This window comes from Dendrobates tinctorius, unplaced genomic scaffold, assembly GCF_039654945.1.
Source record: "Dendrobates tinctorius isolate UK_male_01 unplaced genomic scaffold, ASM3965494v1 ptg000150l, whole genome shotgun sequence".
NCBI lineage: Eukaryota > Metazoa > Chordata > Amphibia > Anura > Dendrobatidae > Dendrobates > Dendrobates tinctorius.
In genome coordinates, this window is record NW_027361817.1 from 514,859 (window position 1) to 534,475 (window position 19,617).

General features: G+C 46.8%; 1 pseudogene; it reads left to right on the forward strand.

Annotated features, from left to right (window-relative positions):
* LOC141049823 (hemoglobin subunit beta-2-like) overlaps positions 1 to 16,024 on the forward strand; it is a 30,717-nt pseudogene extending 14,693 nt beyond the window's left edge.
* Positions 16,025 to 19,617: the final 3,593 nt, after the last annotated feature.

A 19,617-nucleotide genomic window follows, 5' to 3' on the forward strand; every position in this document is an offset into this window, starting at 1 on the left:
GATGCTCACAGTCATAGCCACGCCCCCCGAGGAAGCGGTCTCCTATACCGCGAAACGCGCGTAGGGGCACACAAGCTGACGCCTACTACACACTGGGACATGATGGGTATGTTTAACCAGCTCATTTGAGCTTATTTTTGACTTTTTCCACAGGATTTTTTGCTATATGATTTATGACACATTGATATGGCGCATGTTTGAGTTTCTCACACACTTAGTCTTAGGACATATTGGCTGACCTACACTCAGTTTACCAGTAATTGGCACTGTCATTCCTATCTGGGTACTACACAATACACAATATTGCCCTGGGGTTGCTTTTTGACAGTGACTCTTGTACAATAGATTAACCATTTGTTCTGTGGCTGGTTTAGTGATTACTCTCTATGCCATTCTACTACTATCATTGTAATTATATTGCAAACCTGTGGTATTTGTCTTTTGGCTATACATGCCCATTATAGGCTGTCTGCTTGTCTTTCTAGTATCGGGCCTCATGTGATTACCCATTTTATTGGTTCTCCTATTTTCCTGTATCTCCAATGTGTGTCTTTTTTGATAAATAAATAAAATATACGGTTGAAATGGATTTGGATTCTAGGCTCTCCTTTCTCTCAAACTTACTGCGGAAGTCCGGAGTCACCAGTACGGGCTGAGAGCAAAGTGCCCGTTTTAGGCTATGGAAGGCTTCTTCAGCCGCTAAACTCCATTTAATCATGACGGAGTCTTTCCCTTTTGTAAGATCCGTCAGGGGGGTAGCGATGGCTGCAAAATTGGGTATGAACCGGCGATAATAACCGGCTATCCCCAGGAAGGCTTGCACCTGCTTCTTGTTGACAGGTTGTGGCCAGTCCTGAACCGCCTGAATCTTATCAACCTGGGGTTTAACAACACCCCTCCCAATTACATACCCCAAATACCGGGCTTCTTCTAGCCCGATGTGACATTTCTTGGGGTTCGCGGTTAGACCTGCCTCCCACAGGTCGTCAATCACAGCTTGTACTTTCTGGAGATGAGTCTCCCAGTCCAAGCTGTAAATGACAATGTCATCCAAATAGGCCGAAGCATACCGCCTATGTGGCCTCAAGACTCGATCCATCAGTCTCTGGAAGGTCGCCGGTGCCCCGTGCAGTCCAAACGGCATATACACATACTGAAATAAACCTTCCGGCGTAGCAAATGCTGTCTTTTCTCTGGCAGCCTCCACCAGAGGGATCTGCCAATACCCCTTTGTTAGGTCTAGGGTCGTAATATACCGGGCTTTTCCTAACCGATCTATTAACTCGTCGACCCGGGGCATGGGGTAGGCATCAAATTTTGAGACCGCATTCAGTTTCCTGAAGTCATTGCAGAACCGGATGGTGCCGTCCGGTTTAGGAATTAGCACAATCGGGCTGGACCACGCACTGTGCGATTCCTCAATGACTCCTAACTCTAACATTGCCTTCACCTCTCGGGAAACGGCTTCACGGCGCGCTTCCGGGATTCGGCACTGCCATGGGCGCGGCCTGTGCCCCCTCTTTTGCTGGCCTCTTCCTGGGATACTGGGAGCGGGAGGTCTTTGCGGGGGAGGGGGGGGCAGGCCGCTGAACATGTGCAGTGCTGGCTGCGTTACATTGACGATTTGCTCATGGTGTGGCAGGGTTCACAACAACAACTTAAAGAATTCATGGAGAGTCTTAATAACAATGACTATAACATTAAATTAACTTATACCTGCAGCAACTCTGAGGTGGATTTCCTTGATATCAAGATACGGGTGGACCGTGCATTTAATTTGCAGACGGACGTATATAGGAAACCCACCTCAGTCAACTCACTTCTTCATGCTGGATCCTGCCACCCATGGGCAACTATTAGGGCCATCCCTGTTGGCCAATTCTTGCGAATTAGGCGAATTTGCTCCTCAGAGGAAACCTTTTTGGATCAAGCCGGAGAATTGAGAGATCGTTTTCTCAAACGGGGCTATAGTCGGCGCTGTGTCAGGAGGGGTTTTGACAGGGCAAGAAAAACAAACCGGTCCGCTCTTTTACAATCAAATATTAGAAAGAAAAAACAAGAGCAGGGTAATGTCAGGTTCATCTCAACCTTTAATGGGGGATGGAACCAAATGAGGGACATACTCACTAAACACTGGAACATATTGAAGACGGAGTCCTCATTGACGAATATAGTCTCTGAGTACCCACTTATGACATACCGCAGAAGCCCCAATTTAGGGGATATGCTGGTACGTTCGCATTATGTCCCACATATCAGGAATCCTTTTGACTCTCGTGGCCCTCCTTTGGGATGTTACCCTTGTGGTAATTGCGTCGCATGCAAGAATGTCGTACGGACATCATCATTTCAATCTGTTGATGGAACAAGAACCTATTCAATTAGACAACATATAACTTGTAACACCGCTCAGGTCATCTATTATGCTACGTGTGGGTGTCCTAAAGTTTATGTAGGTCTCACGAGTCGCCAACTAAAATTACGCATTCGCGAACATGTCCGCGACATTCTTGCATCAAAGACGATAACGGATCTTACACAGTTAAAAACCATACCCAAACATTATAAATTAATGCATAATAGTGATCCCAAATCCTTTTCGGTGAGAGGCATTCAGCATGTAAATAGTGGTATTAGAGGCGGCGACATTAAACGCCTTCTCGCACAGAAGGAATGCAGATGGATCATGGTACTTGGGACCATGACACCACATGGGTTAAATGAATCACTCAGTTTTGCGCCTTTTTTATGATTTATAAAATATTGATTTATTTCTGCCTGCCATCCCAAAATAGGTATCTCTCCTCCTCTCCCTTCTTTTAATTATTTGTTGTTTTTAGAGTACGTGTGTTTTTTGGACTCCGTACTTAATCTCATTTTTTAACTGTTATTTGTCTGGCTATAGATTATGCACTCTTTCGCCCTGATGTTTTGGAGTGGAGAATTTAACTGTGACGCAAGTAGCACGTGATATGGGACCTACGTGATAAAATCATCATCGAACTTGCAACAGCATATGATTTTATGGCTGACATGTTACCGGCAGAAAATATGCAAACGGAGGACCTGATGCAAATGGACGAACATACACTTGTGGTTGCATCTTGTCTGCTGTTTATAATAATTTTTTGCTCTGTTTGACAGTTCACTGCTTACATCAATAGATGGGTTATCTCTTTGTCCAACGCATATGCTATTCGCGTATAACACACGCACAGTTAACTAGTATAATATTCACTCCCACCTTTTTCAGTTAACAATCCTCCCTTTTCTCATCATTTTTGTTAATTTTTCCTCATTTTTCTTTATTTTTATTTCTATTTTTATAGGGTCAGATCATCTGATGTTTTTGTGACCTTGCCATGGGGGGATTTACGTACGCCATGCGTCATACAGACGTGTATTATATGGGACAGACGCTGCTTGTGTAGCGGTCTAGCGCCGGCCGCTCACACGTGGCGTCTGTTTACCAGGAACAAAACACCGCTTGTCCTGGCTGTAACCTAGGCAGCGGTTTGTTGCTGGCCGTCACGTGATGACGTCAGCTGATCGGAAGGCAGCTCCACTGGCACCACGCATGTGCGACAGCCTCCCCATCGATCGGCTCACAATGATCAGATGACTGTTCCCAGCCAGGCATTTAACTTGGGATGCTCACAGTCATAGCCACGCCCCCCGAGGAAGCGGTCTCCTATACCGCGAAACGCGCGTAGGGGCACACAAGCTGACGCCTACTACACACTGGGACATGATGGGTATGTTTAACCAGCTCATTTGAGCTTATTTTTGACTTTTTCCACAGGATTTTTTGCTATATGATTTATGACACATTGATATGGCGCATGTTTGAGTTTCTCACACACTTAGTCTTAGGACATATTGGCTGACCTACACTCAGTTTACCAGTAATTGGCACTGTCATTCCTATCTGGGTACTACACAATACACAATATTGCCCTGGGGTTGCTTTTTGACAGTGACTCTTGTACAATAGATTAACCATTTGTTCTGTGGCTGGTTTAGTGATTACTCTCTATGCCATTCTACTACTATCATTGTAATTATATTGCAAACCTGTGGTATTTGTCTTTTGGCTATACATGCCCATTATAGGCTGTCTGCTTGTCTTTCTAGTATCGGGCCTCATGTGATTACCCATTTTATTGGTTCTCCTATTTTCCTGTATCTCCAATGTGTGTCTTTTTTGATAAATAAATAAAATATACGGTTGAAATGGATTTGGATTCTAGGCTCTCCTTTCTCTCAAACTCACTGCGGAAGTCCGGAGTCACCAGTACGGGCTGAGAGCAAAGTGCCCGTTTTAGGCTATGGAAGGCTTCTTCAGCCGCTAAACTCCATTTAATCATGACGGAGTCTTTCCCTTTTGTAAGATCCGTCAGGGGGGTAGCGATGGCTGCAAAATTGGGTATGAACCGGCGATAATAACCGGCTATCCCCAGGAAGGCTTGCACCTGCTTCTTGTTGACAGGTTGTGGCCAGTCCTGAACCGCCTGAATCTTATCAACCTGGGGTTTAACAACACCCCTCCCAATTACATACCCCAAATACCGGGCTTCTTCTAGCCCGATGTGACATTTCTTGGGGTTCGCGGTTAGACCTGCCTCCCACAGGTCGTCAATCACAGCTTGTACTTTCTGGAGATGAGTCTCCCAGTCCAAGCTGTAAATGACAATGTCATCCAAATAGGCCAAAGCATACCGCCTATGTGGCCTCAAGACTCGATCCATCAGTCTCTGGAAGGTCGCCGGTGCCCCGTGCAGTCCAAACGGCATATACACATACTGAAATAAACCTTCCGGCGTAGCAAATGCTGTCTTTTCTCTGGCAGCCTCCACCAGAGGGAACTGCCAATACCCCTTTGTTAGGTCTAGGATTGTAATATACCGGTCTTTTCCTAACCGATCTATTAACTCGTCGACCCGGGGCATGGGGTAGGCATCAAATTTTGAGACCGCATTCAGTTTCCTGAAGTCATTGCAGAACCGGATGGTGCCGTCCGGTTTAGGAATTAGCACAATCGGGCTGGACCACGCACTGTGCGATTCCTCAATGACTCCTAACTCTAACATTGCCTTCACCTCTCGGGAAACGGCTTCACGGCGCGCTTCCAGGATTCGGTAGGGCTTTACGTGAACTGTGACACCAGGTTCCGTTACGATGTCATGTTTCATTAGCATAGTCTGCCCGGGTTTTTCTGAGAAAAACTTTTGGTTGTGAAGTAGAAACTGCCTGACTTCCGTCTTTTGCCGCTCCGAGAGAGTCTCTGCAACCCGTACCTCCGGTACGGTATGCGAGCAGACAGGACGGGCCAGCTCCGCTGACAAGGCAGACCGATCCTTCCAGGGCTTTATCAGATTTACATGATAAATCTGTTCAGGTTTCCGTTTACCTGCCTGGTATACTTTGTAGTTTACTTCACCAACTCTTTCCTTGATCTCAAAGGGGCCCTGCCACTTTGCCAGGAACTTACTGTCCACCGTGGGGACCAGGATCAACACCCTATCTCCGGGTGCAAACGTACGGATCTTGGCGCCCCATCATAGATTCTTTTTTGGGCTCCTTGAGCCTGTATCATGTGTTCTTTGACGATAGGCATAACAGCCGCAATACGGTCCTGCATTTGTGTGACGTGATCTATCACTGTTTTAAACGGAGTGACCTGACCCTCCCAGGTTTCTTTTGCAACGTCTAACAGTCCGCGAGGACGTCGGGCGTACAATAACTCGAAAGGCGAGAATCCCGTGGAAGACTGGGGTACTTCCCTGATGGCAAAAAGCAAATACGGAAGTAAATAGTCCCAGTTCTTCCCATCCTTGTCTATCACCTTTCTCAGCATCTGCTTCAGAGTTTTATTGAACCGTTCGACCAACCCGTCTGTTTGAGGGTGATACACGGATGTGCGTAACGGTTCAATTTGTAACAATCGGCAGAGCTCCTTCATTACCCTGGACATAAAGGGGGTCCCCTGGTCGGTGAGTATCTGTTTTGGTATACCGACCCGACTAAACACATGCACCAGTTCCTTGGCAATCGTCTTGGTGGCCGTGTTACGCAAAGGGATGCCTCCGGGTAACGAGTGGCATAATCCAAGATGACCAGGATATGTTGGTGTCCACGTGCAGACCGTGGAAGGGGCCCAACTAAATCCATCCCAATCCTCTCAAACGGGACTTCAATAATAGGTAGGGGTACCAAAGGGCTACAGAACCGGGGCTTAGGTGCAGAGGCTTGGCAGTCAGGACAAGACTCACAATATACTCGAATATCGTGGTGCATGCCTGGCCAAACAAAACAGTGTAATATCCTTTCGGTGGTTTTCTGGACTCCCAGGTGACCTCCCATCACATGTCCGTGGGCCAGGTCCAGCACCTGCCGCCGGTAAGGTTTTGGCACGACTAATAGTTGCACCGTATCTTCCCCCTTTTTCTCTATCTGATAGAGTAAATCATTCTCCAGAACCATGTAAGGATATGCCAGCCTAGAGCCAGGTTCAACGGGTACCCCATTTATCACTTTTACATTTGTCCTAGCCTGAGAAAGGGTAGGATCCTTTATTTGCTCGCTTTGGAAGTCATCTTTCTGAACTTCCAAATCCGGCAAACGGGGAGGTGGACGGCTGTCGGCCTCCTCCTCTTCCCCGGTCTCCTCCGTATCACCCGCCATGACTGAAAACGGGAACTGTAGGTCATTTCCAGCAGACTCTTCCCCCGAGTCTTCCGGGGAGACCTCTTCCAGGGGTTCGGGACCCACACGCACCCTGGGAGAAGAATCATGTACACTATTACCCGAGGGCATCAACTGATTCTCCCACAATTGCCAGAAGTGGGGAAAATCCCGGCCCAGGATAACATCATGCAATAACGCCGGGACGAGTCCCACTTTATGTTGCACAGACCCATAGGAAGTAGTAATGCATATGACAGCGGTGAGGTACGAACAGGTGTCTCCATGCACACACGTTACAGAAAATTTGTCTGATGGTCCAGTCGGGGCTGACACCAGAATGGCCTTCACCAGAGTCACCACACTTCCCGAGTCTAACAATGCCACCACATTTTTGCCATCAACAATTAAATCACACAAATGTTTTTCCACATCTTTTTGACCGGCATTCACACTCACTACCCGTGCCACCATAGACATGCGGTTTTTAGAGTCTGTGACGTCGCACTGCATGGGTTCAGTAGTGACCGGACAGTTCGCAGCAATATGTCCCATCTCTTGGCAGCGGAAACACCTAACGGGCCCCTTGCTTAGACCATAGTTCGTTACTCTCGGCCTCGCAGTGCGGGCAGTCCCGTTTTCCTCCCCCACTGTCTTAGGGATTTTTCCATCTCCCCTACTCCCTGGAACAGTCTTACCGGTTCCACGTGGAGATGATGAAGAACGAGGTGGGGTAACGTCGTCTCGGAGTCCTTCCGCCACGGAGTAACGTTCAACCAGATCCACCAGTTAATCTGCCGTCGTAGGATTTCCATGGCTTACCCACTTCCTCAGGGCTGGCGGTAGAGCTCTCAGGTACTTGTCCATGACGACTCTCTGGATTATCTCTGGCGCTGTCAGCACCTCGGGTTGTAGCCACTTCTTCGTCACGTGGATCAGGTCGAACATCTGTGACCGCGGTGGTTTATCCGGCTGATAAGTCCATTGATGCACTCTCTGTGCACGGACAGCGGTCGTCACTCCCAGCCGGGCCAAGATCTCGGCTTTCAGTTTGTCAAAGTCCTGCGCAGCTTCAGGCTCTAAGTCATAATAAGCCTTTTGGGCCTCACCGGAAAGAAACGGGGCAATCAGGCCGGCCCATCGTGCCTTCGGCCATTTTTCTCGCACCGCCGTCCGTTCAAACGTGGTCAGGTATGCCTCGACGTCATCTTCGGTCGTCATCTTCTGCCAGTACCGACTCACGTGAATCACTCTCGACTCGGCTTCCAGGTTAACCTCCTGTAGGCTTGCCAGGCGCTGCGCCACCTGCTGGAGAAGCGAACGATCGGTAGCTGTCATGTCCACCAACTCCTTCAGCTGGGCCATCATCACTCGATTAGCTTCTTGCTGGACTGCGGTGGACTGTACCAGCGCTTTCACCACGTCCTCCATGCTCATGCTTGCAACGTGATGCCCGCATTCTCCACCACAATGTGATAAAACACTCCAGGATCTCCTTTGCTGGGGTCAAAGGTCACGTGCGTTCAGTATGAAACTCAGGCGCAGAGCTGGATTCGGGTATAACTGACACTGGGTCAGGTTTATTAACGGTGAAAGCAATGCATAAAGGAAATAAAACATAAAACAAATCCTTGCCTGTCCGGCACTAACTAAACAAAGTACAACCTAACTACCAACTGGCGGGCTTCTCCCATCCAGCCAAACCACAGTTGCAGTGGGCACTGCTTCCACTCACGTGTGTGTCTCTCACACAGACAGGCTCTCTGTGTTCCCAGGCTGAGACACTCACACAACCACCTTGCATCCTTTTATATCCACCTCCCATTATCCATTAGTAAGCAGGTGCGATACTGACCAGACTAGGCCACATAGGAAAGGAATCTGGGCGAGATATACCTGCCCTCATCCACTATTCCCACATGATTCTCACAATATCCATATCTGACAACCTCCAACCCAACAGCAACAATGACGCAATAGACTGTCGAGGAGAAAACTGCCATCTCATCCGTCTGGGCCAAAGTTGATGCTGAGCAGGTTGAGCACGATGTCCTGACAAGGTAGCAAGATGGAAATATCATCTCTCTTCTATTAATACTTATACCTTCATTATATTATGTGTTCTTATTTGTTTTTTTTCCTTCTAACGCTTCATATAGTTCAGATAAATCATTGTAAAAACCTATGGCATAGAATGCTCTGCTATGGTTTCCTCCACAACATTTTATATCTTTGTTTGCTGTTAGTTTCGGTTTTGTACAGTGTTTTAAAGGGGCTGCTCAAAAATTGTAACCCCTTGTGGTGTAGTGACCACTGTGTCCACTAAGGGGGAAATGTATGAATGTCCCAGGAGAGTGGATGAATGGCAAGATACTGAATGACCGTTATGTATCTCAAGGTGGGTGGCCTTGAGATGGAGATTTATATGTGTTTTAATCAGCAGTGATACTGCTGAGGTGCTGGTTTAATGTGTCAGGGACTAGTTACCTACAAACCCACCCAGGGGGTGTGTTTAATAACGCTATTGTAAAGTGTATATGTGTGTGTGAAAGACCTGTGATGAGGTCATAGTCATGTGACCTGGTGGGCGTGGCTGTGAACCATATAATGTGGCCAGGGTAGGTCACGGGGGGTGAATGCTGGGACCTGGTTGGTCCAGTGTGGAAGGTCCCACTGAGATGGGGCTTCCTACCTGACAGCACGTGTGGATGCTGTGTTTAATGGCTGCACGTGCCTGTGAGTTCCCTGAAGGGAATGAATGTCTGCAGTGTGGAGAACCAGCCATGAGAGAACCCTGGCGGGGTGAGATATAACTGTGATCCTGAAAAGCCTGCGTATTGGACATTGCTAACAGAGTGAAGCTCTGTCATGGACGCTATGCCGTTTATATATTGCTGGTCATGGTTTATGAAGTTTAAAAAACCGCATGGACTATACTGCTTTATGAAAAACCAGTGCCGGATCTGATTTTGTGGCTGCCAAGCGAGTGATCCCCTACTTAAATGACAGCGCTACCTCACATTTGGAGGAGAAAGCTATCGGCAATGTTGTAGCCTTGTTGCTAGGAGCAACGGAAGAGGACTGCAAAGTCGGTTGCTAAGTGCAACGCTGAGCCAGGAGGGCTGACGGTCTGGAAAGCCGTGTGATATGCTGACTGGAGTCAGTGGAAAATACTTATAGTACACCTCTGCGGTAGAGGGGTCCGAGAACTTGCGCGGCCAGCAGATGACAGCCGTGAAAGCCGTGTTGTACTGACCGGGGTCAGTGAGAAAGAGACTGGTGATTGCTATAGAGTGCCTTTGTGGAGAAGAGGTACCCGAGGACCTGCGTGGCTGACACAGGTAACGGACAGGTGTTTGTGTTGTACTGACCTGGGTCAGTGATAAAGACTGTGTACCTGGAGGGTTCAGTGAGCAAGGTCCTGGAGGGTCAGTGTTGGGAGGTTCTAGGAGAAGAATCATCTCCCTGGAGCACGTGGTATGACCTTGGACCTGGTGAGGCGTGAGTGTTGGGCAGTCTCAGGAGGAGATGGATGTCCTGAATAGCACCCACTGAGCCCCTGTACCTGGTGAGGCTGGTGTGTTGGGAAACCCTGGGAGGAGGGTCAGCTCCCTGAATAGCACCCGGTGCGCCCTGTGTGTTGGACGGTCTCAGGTGGAGACGGTACGTCCCGAATAGCACATAGACAGGACACGTGAGTTTTTTGTGTGGTGGTTTTTTTTCTTCTTTTCTCAACTCAGCCTGCGGTGGCTCAGTGGGAGTCAAGAAGGTGACAAGCAGCTTCCTGTAACTCGGCGGGGTTATGAAGGGGACAAGCGGCTTCCGGTAACTCGGCGGGGTTACGAAGGGGACAAGTGGCTTCTGGTGGATCGGCGGGTCCACGAAGATGGCGCAGCAGGAGCTGTGGCAGCACCAGAAGGAACTGTGACCCAGTGGGCGTCGCTATGAACCATATAATGTGGCCAGGGTAGGTCACAGGGGGTGAATGATGGGACCTGGTTGGTCCAGTATGGAAGGTCCCGCTGAGATGGGGCTTCCTGCCTGACAGCACGTGTGGATGCTGTGTTTAATGGCTGCAAGTGCCTGCGAGTTCCCTGGAGTGAATGAATGTCTGCAGTATGGAGAAGCAGCCATGAGAGAACCCTGACGGGGTGAGATATAACTGTGATCCTGAAAAGCCTGCGTATTGGACATTGCTAACAGAGTGAAGCTCTGTCATGGACGCTATGCCGTTGAAATCCCCAGTCCATTTTGTCAGACTCAAAAAAGAATTGAAAAATGATTTGAAAGTATGGTCCCGTTTTCTCGAAGAGTACAATGGCAGATCGATTTGGATTCAGCCTGTGACAGATGCTGAAGTGCTTGGTTTTCTCATTGACAGCGATGCGAGGCGAGGTTTTAGTTTGTACTTTCGCGGGAAATGGATGGTGGCGAGTTGGCCTAATGCTTGGATTGAACTTCGTTTGTTTTTGCGGACCGGATTTTGGTGCATCTATTCCCAATTGTGACGGCTTTGGCTTTGTGGGGAGAGGAAGTTAAGAATTCGAAGATTCGTTTCGCATGTGAGCAACCGGGAGTGGCGGCGGCGGCGATAAATGCTTTATCGGCTGATACCCCGGCAGTGGTGAAAGTGTTGCAGCATTTGGTTTTTGTGGGTTTATCGTTTAATCTATGGATCGTATACGAAGTCAAGGAAAGTCCGCGTAATCCTATCATTGATGCTCTTTCTCTTTCACAGTGAGATTGATTTCAGGAGCTGGCGCCACACGCGGAACCGGTGAGCCGGGAATGCCCAATGGACTTATGGAACCTTCCTTGCGGGCAGTGAGGGATTTGCTTTCTAGATCATTGTCAGACAGGTCATGGAAGCAATACGGAAAGGCATGGAGCATGTGGGACAGTTGGGGTTCTTCATTTGGGGACTTTATGGATGACGAGAGTAAATTAGTTTTGTTATTGGGTCATTGTTGGGAGTCAGGTTGGTCGGTGTCTATGGTAAATAAGTTTGTGGCAGGCCTAGCTTTTGTTTTTAAGTCAAATTGCCTAAAGGATTTGACTAAATCCTTTTTGGTGCTCCAGGTGTTAAGGGGCTGGAGGAAGGGTTGGAGATCGGCGGACACTAGGAGTCCAGTTTCGTACGAGATTCTGTTGAGTATTGGTCAACATTTGACACAAGTGTGTTATTCGAATTGGGAAGTGGAATTATTTAAGGCGGCTTTTGCTCTAGCTTTTTTCAGGGCCTTTCGCCTGGGGGAACTGGTAAGTCCGTCCAGGTACAAAAAGGGGGGAGTGCTGAGGGAAGAAGTGGATGTGTTTGAAGATAGAGTGGTGGTATTTTTACGTTCTTCAAAAACAGATGTTACGGGGAGGGGAGGAAAGGTGGCTTTGTTCCCAGTCCCTGGTTCACCTTTGTGTCCAGTGGCTTGCGTGAGAAACTTTATGGGTAGGGGAGGGATCCCGCAGGATCCGTTGTTGGTACATGCTGATGGTTCGTTGTTGTCTCGCTTTCAGTTCGTGGCAATATTTCGTCGCTGCCTTGAGTTGGAAGGTATATCGGCAATGGATTATAGTGGTCATTCTTTTCGAATCGGGGCAGCCACGAAGGCGGCTAGACTGGGCCTCGGTGACGAAGTGTTTAAAAGGATCGGACGTTGGGAATCGGCTAGATTTCGGTCTTATGTTCGTCCAAATTTGGTTTAATGTTGGCGGTCGTCATCTTGTTAGATTGGGTTTAAATTTGCTGGTGTTTTTTATGTTTTATTGCAGGGCTTGGTCAACCTCTCGCTTGGATAATGGGCCATTCGTATGTGTTCTGGGCAGCTATTCGAGCAGCGGTTCGGCCAGATGGGCGTCAATTAGGCTTCCCTCGTGAGACAGTGGTTCTGCGTTGGAACGGAAAGAGAGGGATGGTGTGGAGGCAGTTTCTTCCAGAATTTCATTGTTTTGCACGTCTGGATCGTGCTCCTAATGTTGTCGTCATTCATTTGGGTGGTAATGACCTGGGTTCGAGGCCGTGTAGGGAGTTGATTAAGGATATAAAATTTGACATGTTAAGGCTGTGGGCAGAATTTCCGAAGGTGGTGGTTATTTGGTCTGACATTGTGTTTCGTAAAGTATGGAGGGGAGCTCGGTCGGTGGAAGGGGTAAACAGAGCAAGAATAAAGGTGAATAAGGCCATATCTCATTTCATGGCAAGGAATGGGGCCGTGGTGGTTCGTCACTCAGCTCTGGAATCGGGTGAAGGTGGTTTCTGGAGATCAGATGGGGTGTATCTGAATGCGGTGGGGAATGACTTGTGGTGCCTTAACATTCAGGAGGGCATTGAAATCGGTTTGAAAGTGTGGGGGGACATAAATGTTTAAGGGGTCAGAACATTTATGTTGGTGGCATGGGGGGAGGTCCTCGAAGTCGGTGGATCGGTGGAATGGTGAATTGGTGGGGGGGATCTTAACAGGTCCTGAACTCCCTGTGGGGGAATTTATGTGGACGGGGTGAATTAATCCCGTGGAATGGATGGATAAACAGGGGACCCGTCATGGGTTCGGTTTGGCAGGGTTGACTACGGTATGCCTCCGAGCTGGTGTTGAACGGCTGGGGGTAAGACTCAACCTGGGGCCAAGGTGGAACTTTATGGGAACTGGTGGCTTTAAAACTTTGGGGCTTCGAGGACCACCTCCTATGGGAAAATTTGTTTGGCTTGGAAATGTTAAATAAATGTTTGTAATACTTGTTAATAAAAGGCTGCTGTGGCCATTAAATCCATTATTTGACTGGTGTATTTAATGGGGATTGTGTTTTTTGAAATAATTGGTGGGTGGTGTTCGTCCATGGGTAGTTGTGGGTGTCCGAGCTCACATGAATCACGATTACCCTCATGTCATGTGACCGCTGCAATCAATCATCAGCCACAGATAGCGTGTGAATGCTAAGGTTTGTGATTGGCTGCAACTGTCACGTGAGCGTGGTCAGAATATCAACACTGCAGCACAGTTCACAAAAACCAGAGGGACTATCGTGCAGTTATGCTGGATTCATGTAGGAGTTCGAAGTATACATGTTTTTTTATTAGTAAATTTTACTATTTTAGTGCATTGCATTTAGTCATAATTTTAAGACTTTGTGCAACTCCATTATACCCATACAGATCCAATACTATTAATAGCTCAGGGTTTATTGCAGTTAAACTTTGAACTAAATAGATCATTAATTGTCAACATTATCCATATTGTTCCCTCAAAAATATATTTATACTCATATTATATACATAAAATATAGCATGATTGATATTTTTTTACATTTCTTAAAACATACAGTATGTAGTAATACATTATTTTTTCCTCGCTAGGCTGCTGGTCATGTACCCCTGGACAAAGAAATTCTTCAGCTCCTTCGGAAACCTGTCCAATGTCACCGCTATCTCTGGCAATGCCAAAGTTAGGGCTCATGGCTAGAAAGTGACCGTAGTTATTGCCAGTGCCATCCAACATCTGGATGATGTGGAAAAGCACCTGGCTGACGTCAGCAGATCCCATGCCCAGGAGCTCCTTGTGGACCCCGAGAACTCCAAGGTAAGGAAGTACCGATTACAAAGTAAAATATATTTCAGTTTTCTCATGCAAATTCTTATCTATGAAACTGAAAGCTGCTGAATGGCGTACAGAAGGTTATATTTATGCTGATGACATTCAGATCTACCTTTCTGACCCAGACATCACCTTTCTGCTGTCCAGAATCCTGGAGTGTCTATCAGCAACATCCTCCTTCTTCTCCTCTCGCTTCCTCAAACTCAATGTGGACAAATTTGAACGCATCATCTTTCCTCCATCTCACAGATCTTCCTTACCTGATCTATCTATCACAATTAATGACATCACGCATTCCCCCGGGACCAGAATTCTGCTGCCTCGGAGTAACCCTTGACTCTGCCCTGTCCTTCAAACCGCTCTTTTCACCTCCTGTCACCTCCAGCTCAAAAATATCTCCAGAATCCATCCTTTTCTCAACCCTCAATCTACTAAAATGCTTGTGCATGCCCTCATCATCTCCCACCTCGACTAATGCAACATCCTTTTCTGCGTCCTCCCTGCTAAAACTCTCGCACCTCTCCAGTCCATCCTTAGCTCTGCTGCCCGAGTAATTCATCTCTCTCCTCGTTACTCCTCCGCTTCTCCCTTCTGCAAATCTCTTCACTGGCTCCCATTCCCTCAGCGTATCCAGTTCAAATTACTAATATTGACCCACAAGGCCATCTGTCTCCTCCATATATCTCTGAACTAATCTCCCGATATCTTCCCTCATGAAATCTCTGGCCCTCCCAAGACCTCCTTCTCTTCACCACACTTATTCACTCCTCACCCAATCGCCTCTAAGACTTCTGCCCAATATCCCCCACCCTTTGCAATTCTTTGGCCCAACTCTTCCGACTATCAACCACATTTGGATCCTTCAGACGGAACCTGAAAACCCACCTCTTCAGAAAAGCCTACAGCATGCAATGACCCCACTGCCTCCTCACCACTACCTGTGCTACCGCCTCCCCAACAGAGGAGCTGCTGCAACTCTCCAACCTACTGTCTCCTTGACCACCATCCTGTAAAATGTAAGCCCGCAAGGGCAGGGTCCTCTCCCCTTTGTATCAGTCTGTCATTGTAAGTTTGTTTACTGTAAGTGATATCTGTAATTTGTATGTAACCCCTTCTCATGTGCAGCACCATGGAATCAATGGTGCTATATAAATAATAATAATAATAATATTTTCAGTCTTGGACACTACTGCACTCAAAAAGCAAATGTTACTTTATTCTTACCTGTGACAGCAGGCTACTATTATTTATAGCATCATTCACTTATAATTTCCTTCCCTTTTGATAAAATGTTGTGAAAAAGCTTCCCACCGTGTATTACTGGCTAGTGGTGCAGGTCCTTTTTTACATAATGGTGTACTTTATCCACAGTGATCTGAATATTGAACTATCATGTGAACCAATCTATATGTGTGAATGTTAATATATCTTATTATATTAGACGAGCATCACAATGTCACATATGTTATGTTATATTTCCCCTAAACTAATCACTTGTATCTCCTGTTGTCCTCTTTGGATTATCCTTAATAAACTGTTTGCTTTTCTTCCACAGCTTCTGGGAGACGTTCTGGCCATCGACTTGGCCTCCAAGATGGGATCTGCATTCACCCCTCAGGTCCAGGCTGCCTGGGATAAGTTCAACCGTGTCCCGGTGGCTGCTCTGAGACAAGGCTATTTCTAAATCCCCAAGATATTCCATGTGAAAATGTTGTCACTGGCATCTAGAGAGGAAAATAAAAAGAATTTCTGAAATATCCGAGTTATTGCAAATTTCTTTTTTCTTGTTACGCACGAAACGCTCTTAATTCAAACACATGAATTAACAAGTTTAAGCCAAAGGTTCATTTATATCTGCCAACCCGTGGCCCAAAACAACTGCTGTCCAACTAGTTGTAGCTGATTTGTAGTTGTGTAATAGCCTGGATACGCAGGCAGTCTTGGCTTCATTTGCGCACTGAATGGTCTTTAATAGATCATTTAGTGCACGCAGGTTGCTATTCTCAGCAGCACAGGTAATGATTAGAGTGGTGAATGTGCTACTGAGAATGATGATCTTTAGTGCAAGCCAAAGGATCACAGCTTCTTATTTAATGGGCCCAAATAACCCCTCATTTGATGGACCCAAACAGTCCCTCGTTTGATGGACCCAAACAGCCCCTTGTTTGATAGACACAAACAGCCTCTCATTTGATGGACCCAACAGCCCTTCATTTGATGGACCCAAATAACCCCTCATTTGATGGACCCAAATAGACCCTCATTTGATGGACCCAAACAGCCCATCATTTGATGGACCCAAACAGCCCCTCATTTGATGGATCCAAACAGCCCCTCATTTGATGGACCCAAACAGCTCCTCATTTGATGGCCACAAATAGCCTCCATTGAAGGCCCCCATTTGATGGTCCCACACATCCCCCATATAGTGGTCACATCATAATATAAGAATAATGAAAAAAAACCCTTATATTGTAAACCCACTAGAGGTCCTCTCCCTCTTGTTAGTTTGTTGATTGTAATTTATATTTGTATTAGGTATGCAAACCCCTTTCACATGTACAGCAACATGGAATTTATGGTGCTCTAAAAATGATAATACAAAATAATAATCTGTAATCTGATGTGGAACCCTACTTGTGCATCCAGCAAATAGTAATGCTGTGCATCTTTACCTCATATGTAGTGTTGAGCGATACCATCCGATACCCTAAAATATCGGATCGGATGGTATCAGCCCGATACGAAAAAAGTATCGGGTATCGCCGATTCCGATACCGGAAGTCCCATTCAAGTCTATGGGACGTCTGGTATCGGAATAAGAAAAACCCTTTTCTGTCCTTGTACAGCCTCTCGGGGGGGTGTACGGACCTTCCGGGGGTCTGTCCCGACTGCCCGGGGGTCTGTACGGACTGCCGGTGGTCTGTGCCGGCCTGCCGGTGGTCTGTACCGACTGTCCGGGTGTCTGTGCAGGCTGCGGGGGGCTGTGCCGGCCTGCCGGTGGTCTGTACCGACTGCCCGGAGGTCTGTGCGGACTGCCGGGGGGCTGTGCCGGCCTGCCGGTGGTCTGTACCGACAGCCCGGAGGTTTGTGCGGACTGCCGGGGGGCTGTGCCGGCCTGCCGGAGGGCTGTGCTGGCCTGCCGATGGTCTGTGCCAACTGTCCAGGGGTCTGAGCAGACTGCGGGGGTCTGAGCAGACTGCGGGGGTCTGTGCAGGATCATCCGATGGGACTACAAGTCCCATCGTGCGATGCCTGCTACCATGACGGTGATTGACACATTAGCCAATGATGGGACAGTAGTAGTCCCATCATCCGGCCTATGTGTTGAATGTACAAAAAAAAAAAAAAAATACATACTACATGCTACATACAGTCATGGCCAAAAGTTTTGAGAATGACACAAATATTAATTTTTACAAAGTCTACTGCTTCATTTTTTCTAATGGCAATTTGCATATACTCCAGAATGTTATAAAGAGTGATCAGCTTAACAGCAATTACTTGCAAAGTCAATATTTGCCTAGAAAATGAACTTTATCCCCCAAAACACATTTCAACATCATTGCAGCCCTGCCTTAAAAGGACCAGCTAACATCGTTTCAGTGATTGCTCCATTAACACAGGTGTGGGTGTTGATGAGGACAGGGCTGGAGATCAATCTGTCATGATTAAGTAAGAATGACACCACTGGACACTTTAAAAGGAGGCTGGTGCTTGGCATCATTGTTTCTCTTCTGTTAACCATGGTTATCTCTAAAGAAACACGTGCAGTCATCATTGCACTGCACAAAAATGGCCTAACAGGGAAGAGTATCGCAGCTAGATAGATTGCACCTCAGTCAACAATCTATCGCATCATCAAGAACTTCAAGGAGAGAGGTTCCCTTGTTGCCAAAAAGGCTCCAGGGCGCCCAAGAAAGACCAGCAAGCGCCAGGACCGTCTCTTAAAAGTGTTTCAGCTGCGGGATCGGGCTACCAGCAGTGCAGAGCTTGCTCAGGAATGGCAGCAGGCAGGTGTGAGTGCATCTGCACGCACTGTGAGGCGGAGACTCTTGGAGCAAGGCCTGGTCTCAAGGAGGGCAGCAAAGAAGCCACTTCTCTCCAGAAAAAACATCAAGGACAGACTGATATTCTGCAAGAGGTACAGGGAGTGGACTGCTGAGGACTGGGGTAAAGTCATTTTCTCTGATGAATCCCCTTTTCGATTGTTTGGGACATCTGGAAAACGGCTTATTCGGAGAAGACCAGGTGAGCGCTACCACCAGTCTTGTCTCATGCCAACTGTCAAGCATCCTGAAACCATTCATGTGTGGGGTTGCTTCTCAGCCAAGGGAATGGGCTCTCTCTCAGTCTTGCCTAAAAACACAGCCATGAATAAAGAATGGTACCAGAATGTCCTCCGAGAGCAACTTCTCCCAACCGTCCAAGAGCAGTTTGGCGATCAACAATGCCTTTTTCAACATGATGGAGCACCTTGCCATAAAGCAAAGGTGATAACTAAATGGCTCAGGGAACAAAACATAGAGATTTTGGGACCATGGCCTGGAAACTCCCCAGATCTTAATCCCATTGAGAACTTGTGGTCAATCATCAAGAGACGGGTGGACAAACAAAAACCTTCAAATTCAGACAAAATAAAAGCATTGATTTTGCAAGAATGGACTGCTATCAGTCAGGATTTGATCCAGAAGTTGATTGAGAGCTTGCTAGGGAGAATAGCTGAGGTCCTGAAGAAGAAGGGTCAACACTGCAAATATTGACTTGCTGCATTAACTCATTCTAACTGTCAATATAACCTTTTGCTACTCATAATATGATTGCAATTATATTTCTGTATGTGATAAAAACATCTGACAAACACACATAAAAACCAGAGGCCAGCAGATCATGTGAAAATATAATATTTGTGTCATTCTCAAAACTTTTGGCCATGACTGTACATACTACATACATGCAACATATATACTACATGCATGCAACATACATACATACTGCATATATACCACATGCATGCAACATGCATACTACATATATAACACATATATACTACATGCATGCAACATGCATACTGCATATATACCACATATATACTACATGCATGCAACATGCATACTACATACAGTGGGGAAAAAAAGTATTTAGTCAGTCAGCAATAGTGCAAGTTCCACCACTTAAAAAGATGAGAGGCGTCTGTAATTTACATCATAGGTAGACCTCAACTATGGGAGACAAACTGAGAAAAAAAAATCCAGAAAATCACATTGTCTGTTTTTTTTTCATTTTATTTGCATATTATGGTGGAAAATAAGTATTTGGTCAGAAACAAGCAATCAAGATTTCTGACTCT